The sequence below is a fragment of the Macaca nemestrina genome, chromosome 1 (genome assembly GCF_043159975.1).
Source record: "Macaca nemestrina isolate mMacNem1 chromosome 1, mMacNem.hap1, whole genome shotgun sequence".
Lineage (NCBI taxonomy): Eukaryota > Metazoa > Chordata > Mammalia > Primates > Cercopithecidae > Macaca > Macaca nemestrina.
Window position 1 is genome coordinate 153137632 of NC_092125.1, and position 9781 is coordinate 153147412.

Consider the following 9781-nt stretch of genomic DNA (forward strand, 5'->3'; position numbering starts at 1 on the left):
TTAAATAAATGTTTGATTAGTTTTAGAAATTAGTTTTATGTTTCCTTTTTATTAATTATAATACCTCTAAGAATGAAATACATACAAAGCATATAAATATAAATTTATAATTGCTGATATTTTTTCAGGATATAAGAAATTAATTTTCATGAGTATAAACTAAGGAAGCTGAGAGGGAATAAAATAGTATGAAATCATATTAAATTGACTCAGGTAGTATAGGTAATGGTCTGAATGTCTGTGTCTCAAATTGCTCTGCAGTGCAACCCACCTAGAAACTTTCTATAACAATGGAAATATGTGTGTGTGTGCGCGCATGTGCACACACGTGTATCCTGTCCAAGATGGTAGCCGTAAGTCATGTGTGGCAATTAAGTACTTGAAATGCAGGTGGTACAAATGAAAAATTGTATTTTTAATTTTACTTTATTTTAATTACTTTAAAATTAAGTAGCCATGGCTGCCATATTGGACAATCCAGTTACAGAAGGAAAAATGATTAACAATTAAAAGAGCTGCTTTACAAAAATTTCTGTGTGACAATCAAAACACGTGTATCATTGATTATGGTAGCAACAACTTTGGAAATGATGAATAATAATCTGGTGGCTGGGAGCTGAGAAAGTGATCAGGTCTGTGATTAAAAGATCCTACCGAGGAATGAGACAGACCACGGCTTAAATTCTAATTCCAAAATTTCTATTTCTATGAGCTTGGGCAAATTAACATGCCCTAAATACACTGTGAGACAGGGATAATAATATTGATTATACCCATATCAAAGGTTGTCATGAAAATTTAATAAAGCAGGTGCAATAGCTGGCATTCTGTCACTGTAGCATACGTGATTGCTATTATTACTATTATACTGTTATTATCCCATCTGAGGGTTCCTCAAATGATATGTGTATAAAGTGAAAAACATGATAATATGATTTGTTATTTGTTCTGATATTCATTTAGTCTGAAACGCCCACTGCCCATTGCTCCCTCTCCCTGATAATATCTTATTATTTCATCAAGTCCTGATTAAGCAACTTACAATGAAGATTTACTTGAAAACAGTAGAGAAAAAGGTAGTCCCTCTAAACAGGGAGATTGTAGGGTGCACACATGCTACTTTGTGGTACTTTGTTCATAATTGTTGCCACGCTGTTTAGGATATACTATTCAGGATTTTTACATGGTAGATGGTTAGTTTCTCTTGGGGAAGGGCTCTGCATCATTTTTACTACTGTTTTATAAATAAGGAAACTCAGGTTCAGAGAACTCTTCATTCCAGAACTGTTAAAACGTTGACTGTAATCACTACCCTCTTGTGATAGACTATAACCCAGAAATTTGGCATTCCAGTTCTTGATGGTAGAATGCTCCGGTTGTTCTAGGGTTGATGACACCATAGACACTCTATGACATCCAAGAGGAACGGGTTAGGTAATAGCAGATCTGCATGTTTAGCAGGTAGCCATTGGGGCCTGTAGATGACATTGGCCAGTTTACCCCACACAGTTTATATGCTAGGAGATTAGATGGCCAGAGTGAGTCAACTAGAGGAGATGATCATGAAACAAATTTAGGTGCTTGTGATCAGCATTTACAAATGAAGTATATTAAAACAAATATGAGAGTTCATTACAAACAATAAAGGTAGGCATTTTCCACAAAACTTTTCTCAATTATATAAACATATGTGTATACATATGTGAGTCTGTACTAAGTCATGATGTGTAAAATACTTTCTATTTGGTTACATTAAAAAATATTCAAAAGCCCACCTATAAGGGTATATTTTTAGGGACTATGTGGTCAAAGGGAGAATGCAGCTTCAGATAATAATGCCAATAATCACATAGGTTGGTAGACAGCAGTGAAGGGCAGTAGAGTATTGTATACTGCCTGGAGCTTCAAAGGAGTTAAAAGGATAACTTAGGAAACAAAAGAAAATACAAAAGAAATGAATCATGATTTAAAAGAGCCAGGAAAAAAGAAAGGAGAAAATAAAATAATCTAATAATAAAGAGTAAGTTTCCAGTAAGGTCTTCAAATTTTTACAGAATAGCTGAACTAAGAATTTTGCTGGGAAAATCTGTGAGTTTCTACAGAAGTAAATTTATTATTTTGCCTCCTAGTGCTACTTCTTTTTTCTAAAACCATCACTTCCCACCTCCCAAATGTCACTTTTTCCTCCCAACCCACTTCTTCAAGGAACCGCTGCACATATTTTACAAGGATCTCATTCCTATGAGAACTGCTATTATCCTGTGTGACCTTCCTACAAACCCTTGATTGATCCAGAGTTGGGTGTATGACTAAGCCAAGTGGAATTTTTTAATTGAAACCGAGAAAGAGTTTCTCTCCAGTGGTAGATTTCCTCAGATGTAAAAACAATGTTTACAGACGTATTTGAGCAGCTGTTCTGCAGAGAGAGAATGAATCTGACACTCAGAGAGAAGAAAAGATGGGTTAGATACAGAGCCCTGGTGGATTTAGAATCCTGTGCTCTGTTTGTTTCTGAGGTTCAGCCATATCTTTATCCTTTCCGAAGTTTAGGTTTCTGACCTTTGTTGGATTCCAAAATCCAATAAATCTCTTTTTAAACCTAAAGTGTGAAATGAGGTACTATTACTTGACTAATACAGTTATTGGAAGTACAACAACCAAGGATAGTTATAACAGGGAAAATGCAAGACATTGAAAAAGGGGAGCAAAGATCAGCACAGACTAAGAATACACAGAAAACCAGAAATACATACAGAAACAACATGACGAGACTAATATCAATACTTGGTTGAGATGGTTGCTCAAAATGAGAGGTATATATGAAGAGATACCTTTAAGTACTTTTGTTTACATATGTATAAAAATAACTATGTATATATGATACATATGACTAAGTTAAGTATTTAATAAAATCTGTTGTTCATCATGCTCATGGCTGAGAATGCTGTGTGTTTATCAAACTCTGTTCCCTTTTCTTTCAACTTCAGAACTTAACTACATTTCCCAGCCCTTCTTGCAGCTTGGAGTTGCCATGCCATTGAAGTCTGACCTATGAAACATACACATTGTGATGTGTGTGACCTACAAACCTTCCTCAAGTGATTTTCACTCTCTTTTCTGAAACGTTAGCTGAGTATAAACAAATGTGATGATACAGAGAAGAGGAGATCACAATATGAAAAGACCCCAGTGACTAAATTACCACATAGATGACTACCCAACCAGGATCACCAGCTTAGTTTAGGATATGAGCTAGAAATATTCCTATTATTACTCCACTGTCTCAGGAGAGAAGGGGTTATCTGTCCCAGAAGCCAGTGTTAGCTTAATGAATAAAGTGTTATTCAGTTGTTTTCAAATAATTAAATTATACATTATGGCTAATTAAACAATTGAACATTAGGATACTGTTAATGTAGCAATAGCCGAATTAGTACATTCTACTCACTAGCCAGAGTCTGACAACTGACAATGTATATGAATTTAAAACCATGTTTGCATCCCTGTTTCAGTTTGCTCAACCTCCGTGCACTAAAAACAGCAGCACTTATTCTCAAATGGCCATAGAAAAACTTAAAATTTGATATTTTTCCATATCTGTGAGAAACTTCTGAGTCTACTCCACATTTGTAACATGATTTCATTGATTCTCATACATCATGTTATTGGCAAATTAAGGTTCCTAAGGGACAAATAGATTTTGATAGTCTCAACCATGTATGGCTATGGGAGAGCTGCTGAGAATTTCAAGGTTATACTTAAACAGACACAAGCTTGTTCTGAGAGCTCTGTGTTTCTTACTGAAATTGCAGAGGTGATCTTTAAAGATATAGGAATCTTAATGAATTTAGAAATGAATCTATAAAAAGTGTTATTTGATTTCTCTTTGTTGAAAAAAGCAAGCTATCTACTACTCTCAAATTTGTTTTACTCATTGTTATAGCTGAGCTTTAAGGCAGTCTGCTAAAGAAAATGAGTAATTTAGGATGTATATTTGGACTCCCATATCTTTTATTGTAGAAATAAAATGTTGTAGAGGTTGAATGGAGATGAGAAAGCCATAATTTTGTCTCATACTTCGAGCAACAATCCTTGCATGAGAATTGATGTGAACCAAAACAATAAAGCTATTTGCTTTACTTTGTGTGTTTTAGATAAAAGAAGGCTTTTCTATAAATTCAGGTAAGTTTTTCAATTTTCTTTAAGTTTAGTGACCAATCGTTGCTTCTTTATTGTTAATTGTCAACCCTAAACCCTAAATTACACCAAATGCCCAAAGTGAACTTCATTTATGCTATCTCTGGGACTGTATCCTTTTTGTCTATTAGGTCCCCTATATTATATGAAGCTGGACCCTGTAGTCGGCACATTTTCCTGTTTCATCATACAGGGTAATACCAAATCATCTTCCCATTATACAAATAAAATATTTAACAATCTTAATCTTAATTTTACAAATATTAATTCTTTCACTTGGGAAGTTGGTATTTTATAGGGGTTAAAAATGTTAGTCCAAAGTCATATTGCCTGGGTTCAAACTAACCATGTCTTTTCTGTGTAAACTTAGACAAGCTACTTAGCCTCTGTTAGGCTTCAGTTCCTGTAAAATAGGAATAGCAATAATTCATATCTCATGGTGATATTGTGAGGATAATACAAGCAAGTACATAGCATGTTCTTGTGCTATGGTGTAGACATGGTTTGTTTGTTATTACCAATCTTATGTTGAAATTTGAATGTGGGGCCTAATGGGTGGTGTTTGGTCACGAGGGTAGAATAGGTTAATGAATAGCTTAATGCTTTCCTTGGGGAATGAGTCAGTTCTCACATTATTTGCAAGATCTGGTTGTTAAAAAGAGCATGGCACCTTCCCACCTCTGCTTTTCTTCTCTCTTGCCACATGATCTCTGCAAAAATGAACTCCCTTTCACCTTCCACCTGAGTGGGCGTAGCCTGAGGCTTTCACAGATGCAGATGCCCAATCTTGAACTTTCCAACCCTCAGAATTGTGAGCCAAATAAACCTTTTTTTCCTGATAAATTATGGAAACTCTAGTATTTCTTTATAGCAACATTAAACAGATTAAGACAGCTTGGAACAGCACCTTTAGACAGTAGTGTTTGCTATTTGTTTTGTGTGTGTGTGTGTGTGTGTGTTGTTGTTGTTGTTACTCTTAATGTCACTAGGTAAAATGTTTTATATTGGGAAATGTGGGTAGCAAAATGGATTAGACTGTAATCCCAGCTACTCGGGAGACTGACACAAGATTGCTTGAACCTGGGAGGTGGAGGTTTCACTGAGCCAAGATCATGCCACTGTACTCCCGTATTCCAGCCTGGGCAACAGAGTGAGACTCTGCCTCAAAACAAAAACAATATATACACACATACATATATACACACACACACATATACATATATACACACATATGCACATATACAATGCTTTAAGAGTATGGAAATTATTATGAGTAATAATATAATTTCAAGAGTAACCAAATTTATTTTGGGATGTAAGAAATTTCACAGGGAGTTACATTTGTTTTGGGCTTAAAAGCATGAATTGTAGTAGATAGAGAAAGGTAGGGAAACTTTGAAAGCATAGAAAACAGAATGGGCAAAGCACAGAGTAGGAAAACATCATGTGTGTTCAGGAAATAAAAAGGAATCCATTAGTTCAAGAGTAGTTCAGTAGTTCACTGAAGGTGGAGCTGTGATTCTCAACGGGCAACAATTTTGCTTCCTCTCCAGGAAACATTTGGCAATGTCCGGACACTTCTTTATTTCCGTGTCAAGGAGGCGCTCCTGCCATTTCATGTGTAGAAGCCAGGCATGCTGCAAAATATCCCCATGTGATGGAGAGCCCCTCACAGTAAAGGATTATCTGATCCAAGATTTACTTGTGCTGAAGTTGAGAAATCCTGAGCTAGAGAATAGGGCAGGCAGGGAGAGTGGTGGGCTATACAAATAGGAATTTAGGTTGGAATCCACTTTTAAAATGGTTCATTATGCAATTATAAAGAAGCTACATTATGATGGCTACATAGAACTCTGATTTATTGACTCTCTGAGGTTCCAGGACATTTATCTTTTGATAATCAACAATCTGCCACAAACTTTATTTAGAGTGTTTTCACTCTTGTCAGGAAAATGGCACATTTTCCTCAGAAATCTTTTGTTGTTGTTGTTGTTGTTATTGAAATTAACTTTATGGTCATTTAAGATAAAAATTCTGTCTTCATAAGTGCCAATTCATGTCACCCTCAGGGTTTATGATATGTTTCAAAATCACCTTCCGCATCAAACACTTTCCCTTCCTCGCAACCCTTTTGTCTCTATTTGAGTAGGCTTTTCCCCTTACCCATCTCCCTCCAGCAGATGTTCCCTATACTCTGTGGTATTTCGCTTCCTTGATTCCTGTTAGTCTTGGAAAAACAAAAGTAGAGTCTTTTTCATACATGTTTGTTTGTCTTTTTAGGTAATCGAAGGAACAAAGAGAAAGACAGAGAGGGAGGTAAAGATGTGGAAGGATCACAGCAAACAATCACTTTGAAGGTTTTAGCTTTTTAGTAAAAATGTTTCTCTAACAACATACTGCTGTAAGACTAAAGGAATTCAGGAGCATTTAGATAATAGGAACAACAAAACAACATCGTTTGCTGCTTTTCCAGAAGAAAATCAAAGTATTGCTGAGGGTCTTCTACTTCCTGCTGATTTTGTTTTTCTAAAAATGTGTATTGATTTCTTCCACCTCAGAGATTCATAAATGTTATTAAAAATGAATGGCAGGTCTGATGTAAATTAAATGTCAGGTGGTTGATAGGTTTCATAATACTTTTTTAAAATTTTAATGACATTCTTACTTGATTTTGTATTAGAGCCATGCGAAACATAGAATACCAAAATCCACAATAGTATGTGCTAAATGAATGCATGAATAATGAAGCTCTTGCTTTTTAAAAATAAAAAGGAACTGTGTATCTTTATTTGTTATGGTTTATTCCAAAGGCACACAAAGCTAAATAACCCCAAGTTTTTACTCATTAGACAAGACAGAAACCCCACCTTTGACCTCTGGCTCCTATTTTTGTCTTTTAAGCGGGATAATTATGTGAATAATACCAAATTCCTTGCTGATTTGGAAAGCACTGCCTGATATCAGGATGTAAAAGTAGGGCAAAGGGTTGCAATTTATTATAGTCTATTATAATCTCTTTGGGGTGAATGTCAACCTTTCAAAATGCCACATTGTATAGGACTCTATGAAAAAGTCTTTTTATTGCCCCAAATCGCTTGTCATGTTTTAAAGGTCTAGAAGAGTAAAATATGCTTTATATGTATTTAAAGGCAGTTTTCTTTCTACTCTTTGCCTTTGCCCAAGTGAGTGTTCACTGGCCATAACCACTCACACATTATACATTTCCAAATGCTTTATCCTCAAACACTTGATTACTCTAAATACAACCCCTGCTCTGAATCTCCCCCACCTGAAAAGCATTCAATTGATCAGAAAGGAGAAGCAAGGATGTTCTGAAACCACTACTCCAGGAACTTGACTAGTTTATCACAGGTAGACAATTTGTGTTATTTTCTCTCTTTGTGGAGTTCACCCCATGCTGCTCCTTACAATCCAAAGTAGCACTTTCATATTTTCTGATAGTGCTCCCAGTGGATGCTGGAACACTCTGCCACCTCCACTTTACTGATGTGTGCATTTCGCCCCCCTGTGAATTACCTCTGTTGAATTTTCTTTTTGCTTTTTTTCCTCTGCTCCTGCTGACAAAACCTGCAGACAGCAATGTACAACCTTAACAGACAGAGTGCCCTGCTCTCAGCAGGGCAACCCAGGCGTTCACAGCTCACACACACCGTTGATCAAGTGCTTCACCAAGAAAGCTGTCTGTGTGCCACAGGCAGAGGGTGAAAAACTTTTACTGATTCTCGGAGGATCTAGACATTCACTCTTGTCAATGTTTTTCAAAGTAGGAAAGAGCATAAGGTTCATGCTGTTGTATATAAAAACCTTTCAGATTTCTTGCTTCCCTGGTCTGAAATAATTTCTATTCTAGGGTCAGGCAGTAAGAAATGAAAGGACTTAATATCATGTATATGTGAATTCGTACTTAGTTGGATTTCTACTCAATCATTTATTCATTTAACAAGTATATTTCAATCCCTACCACCCTCAGGGATGGACCTAGACCTAATCTGTCTTTAAAATTTATCTTACTTTCTTTATTTTTAAACATGTTGATTGTTTTACCCTGTTACTATAAACATCTCCAGAAAAATAAATGCAGTTGGTTACATGTGATATTTGGCATGTCACCTCCTATCAGGTGGCGTTGAACTCTGACATTTTCAGCAGTTTTAAGATCAAGAGTACAAATATAAAATTGTGGTGCTGAGTAGATTCATTGTAAATATCTGTCATTCACTGTGTTTTATTTTAGTGCCGTTTCTATTGAAGAGTCAGTATAAATGGTGCAGAAATTATCTAATGGACATTATAAAAACAAAAATAATTCATTTTTTTTTTGTCCAAATATTGTTTATATTGATTTATTTAAAGATAAGTGCATCTGAAAGCAAAAAGAAGAACATGAATGTTGAAAAATATGATTGCAATTTATTATCCTCTACCTGATTTCAAAAGCATAGTTCAAATGTTAAAATTGTTTTTTGTTAGAAATCTTTTTGTAAGGCTTGTGTTTATTTTAATGGTTCTACTTACATAGCACCAAAACCAAAAATTACTTCACTGGGGAGAAGGAAAACAAGTTAAAAACAAAACAAAACAAAACAAACAAAACCCATTGCTATTACTTTTCTTTAAAAAGAAAGTTATTTAAATATTTTAATTTTAAATAGAAATTTTAAAAACATATAAATGGTACAGCGAAAGAACCAAGTTGCAACACAACTGCAGAATCTGATATGGTAGAAATAACCCGCACTATAGCTTCAAATCACACGTAGCTGTTAGAGTACTGATATGGTTTGGTTCTGTGTCCCCACCCAAATCTCATCTCAAATTGTAATCTCCATAATCCCCATGTGTTGAGGGAGGGACCTGGTGGGAGGTGACTAGATTATGGGGTCAGTTTCCCCCATGCTGTCCTTGTGATAGTGACTGAGTTCTCACAGGAGCTGATGATTTTGTAATTGTTTGACAGAACTTCTTTCACATGTTCTTTCCCGCCACCTTGCAGAGAAGGTATTTGCTTTTCCTTCACCTTCTGCCATGATTGTAAGTTTCCTGAGACCTCCCTAGCCATGCAGAATCATCAATTAAACCTCTTTTCTTTATAAATTACCCAGTATCAGGTATTTCTTTATAGCAGTGTGAAAATGGACTAAGTACAATGCCAATCCTAGAAATAATTGAATGATTAAAGTATAGCAAGTATTAATCTTACTATATTTAAGACTAGAAATTATTGATAACAATAATTCAGAGTGTCAGTTTTCTTATTTTTCATGTACATTTAATATATCTCCTACTAGGTTGGTGTGAGTTTTCAATGTGATATCATCCATGAAATGACCAAATCAGAGGTCTAACCATACTGTAGAAGCTAGAAAATACAGTACTGCTTTTCATGATCTTATTTAAGGGATGATAATTTCATCTCTGTTTATTCTTTTTAATTTTTTTATTTGTTTAACTGTTCTTTCACAATAGCCTGTGAGTTTTATAATCCTGTCAATGTCTTTAATTTCTACCATTTTATGAGAACTGTCTCCCAGTAACTGTCAGAATATCAGGCATGGTTGCTTTG

At 35.4% G+C, this 9781-nt stretch overlaps 1 long non-coding RNA gene across 2 annotated transcripts; it reads left to right on the forward strand.

Annotated features, from left to right (window-relative positions):
* Positions 1–385: 385 nt before the first annotated feature.
* On the forward strand, positions 386–7948 carry LOC105482709 (uncharacterized). 2 transcript variants are annotated; one of them, XR_987795.3, is made up of 3 exons: positions 386–1647; positions 4155–4182; positions 6478–7948. It is a non-coding gene; the product is annotated as an uncharacterized lncRNA (long non-coding RNA). The 2 variants fall into 2 exon arrangements; XR_987796.3 differs by having other exon boundaries at positions 4021–4182; positions 6478–7947.
* Positions 7949–9781: the final 1833 nt, after the last annotated feature.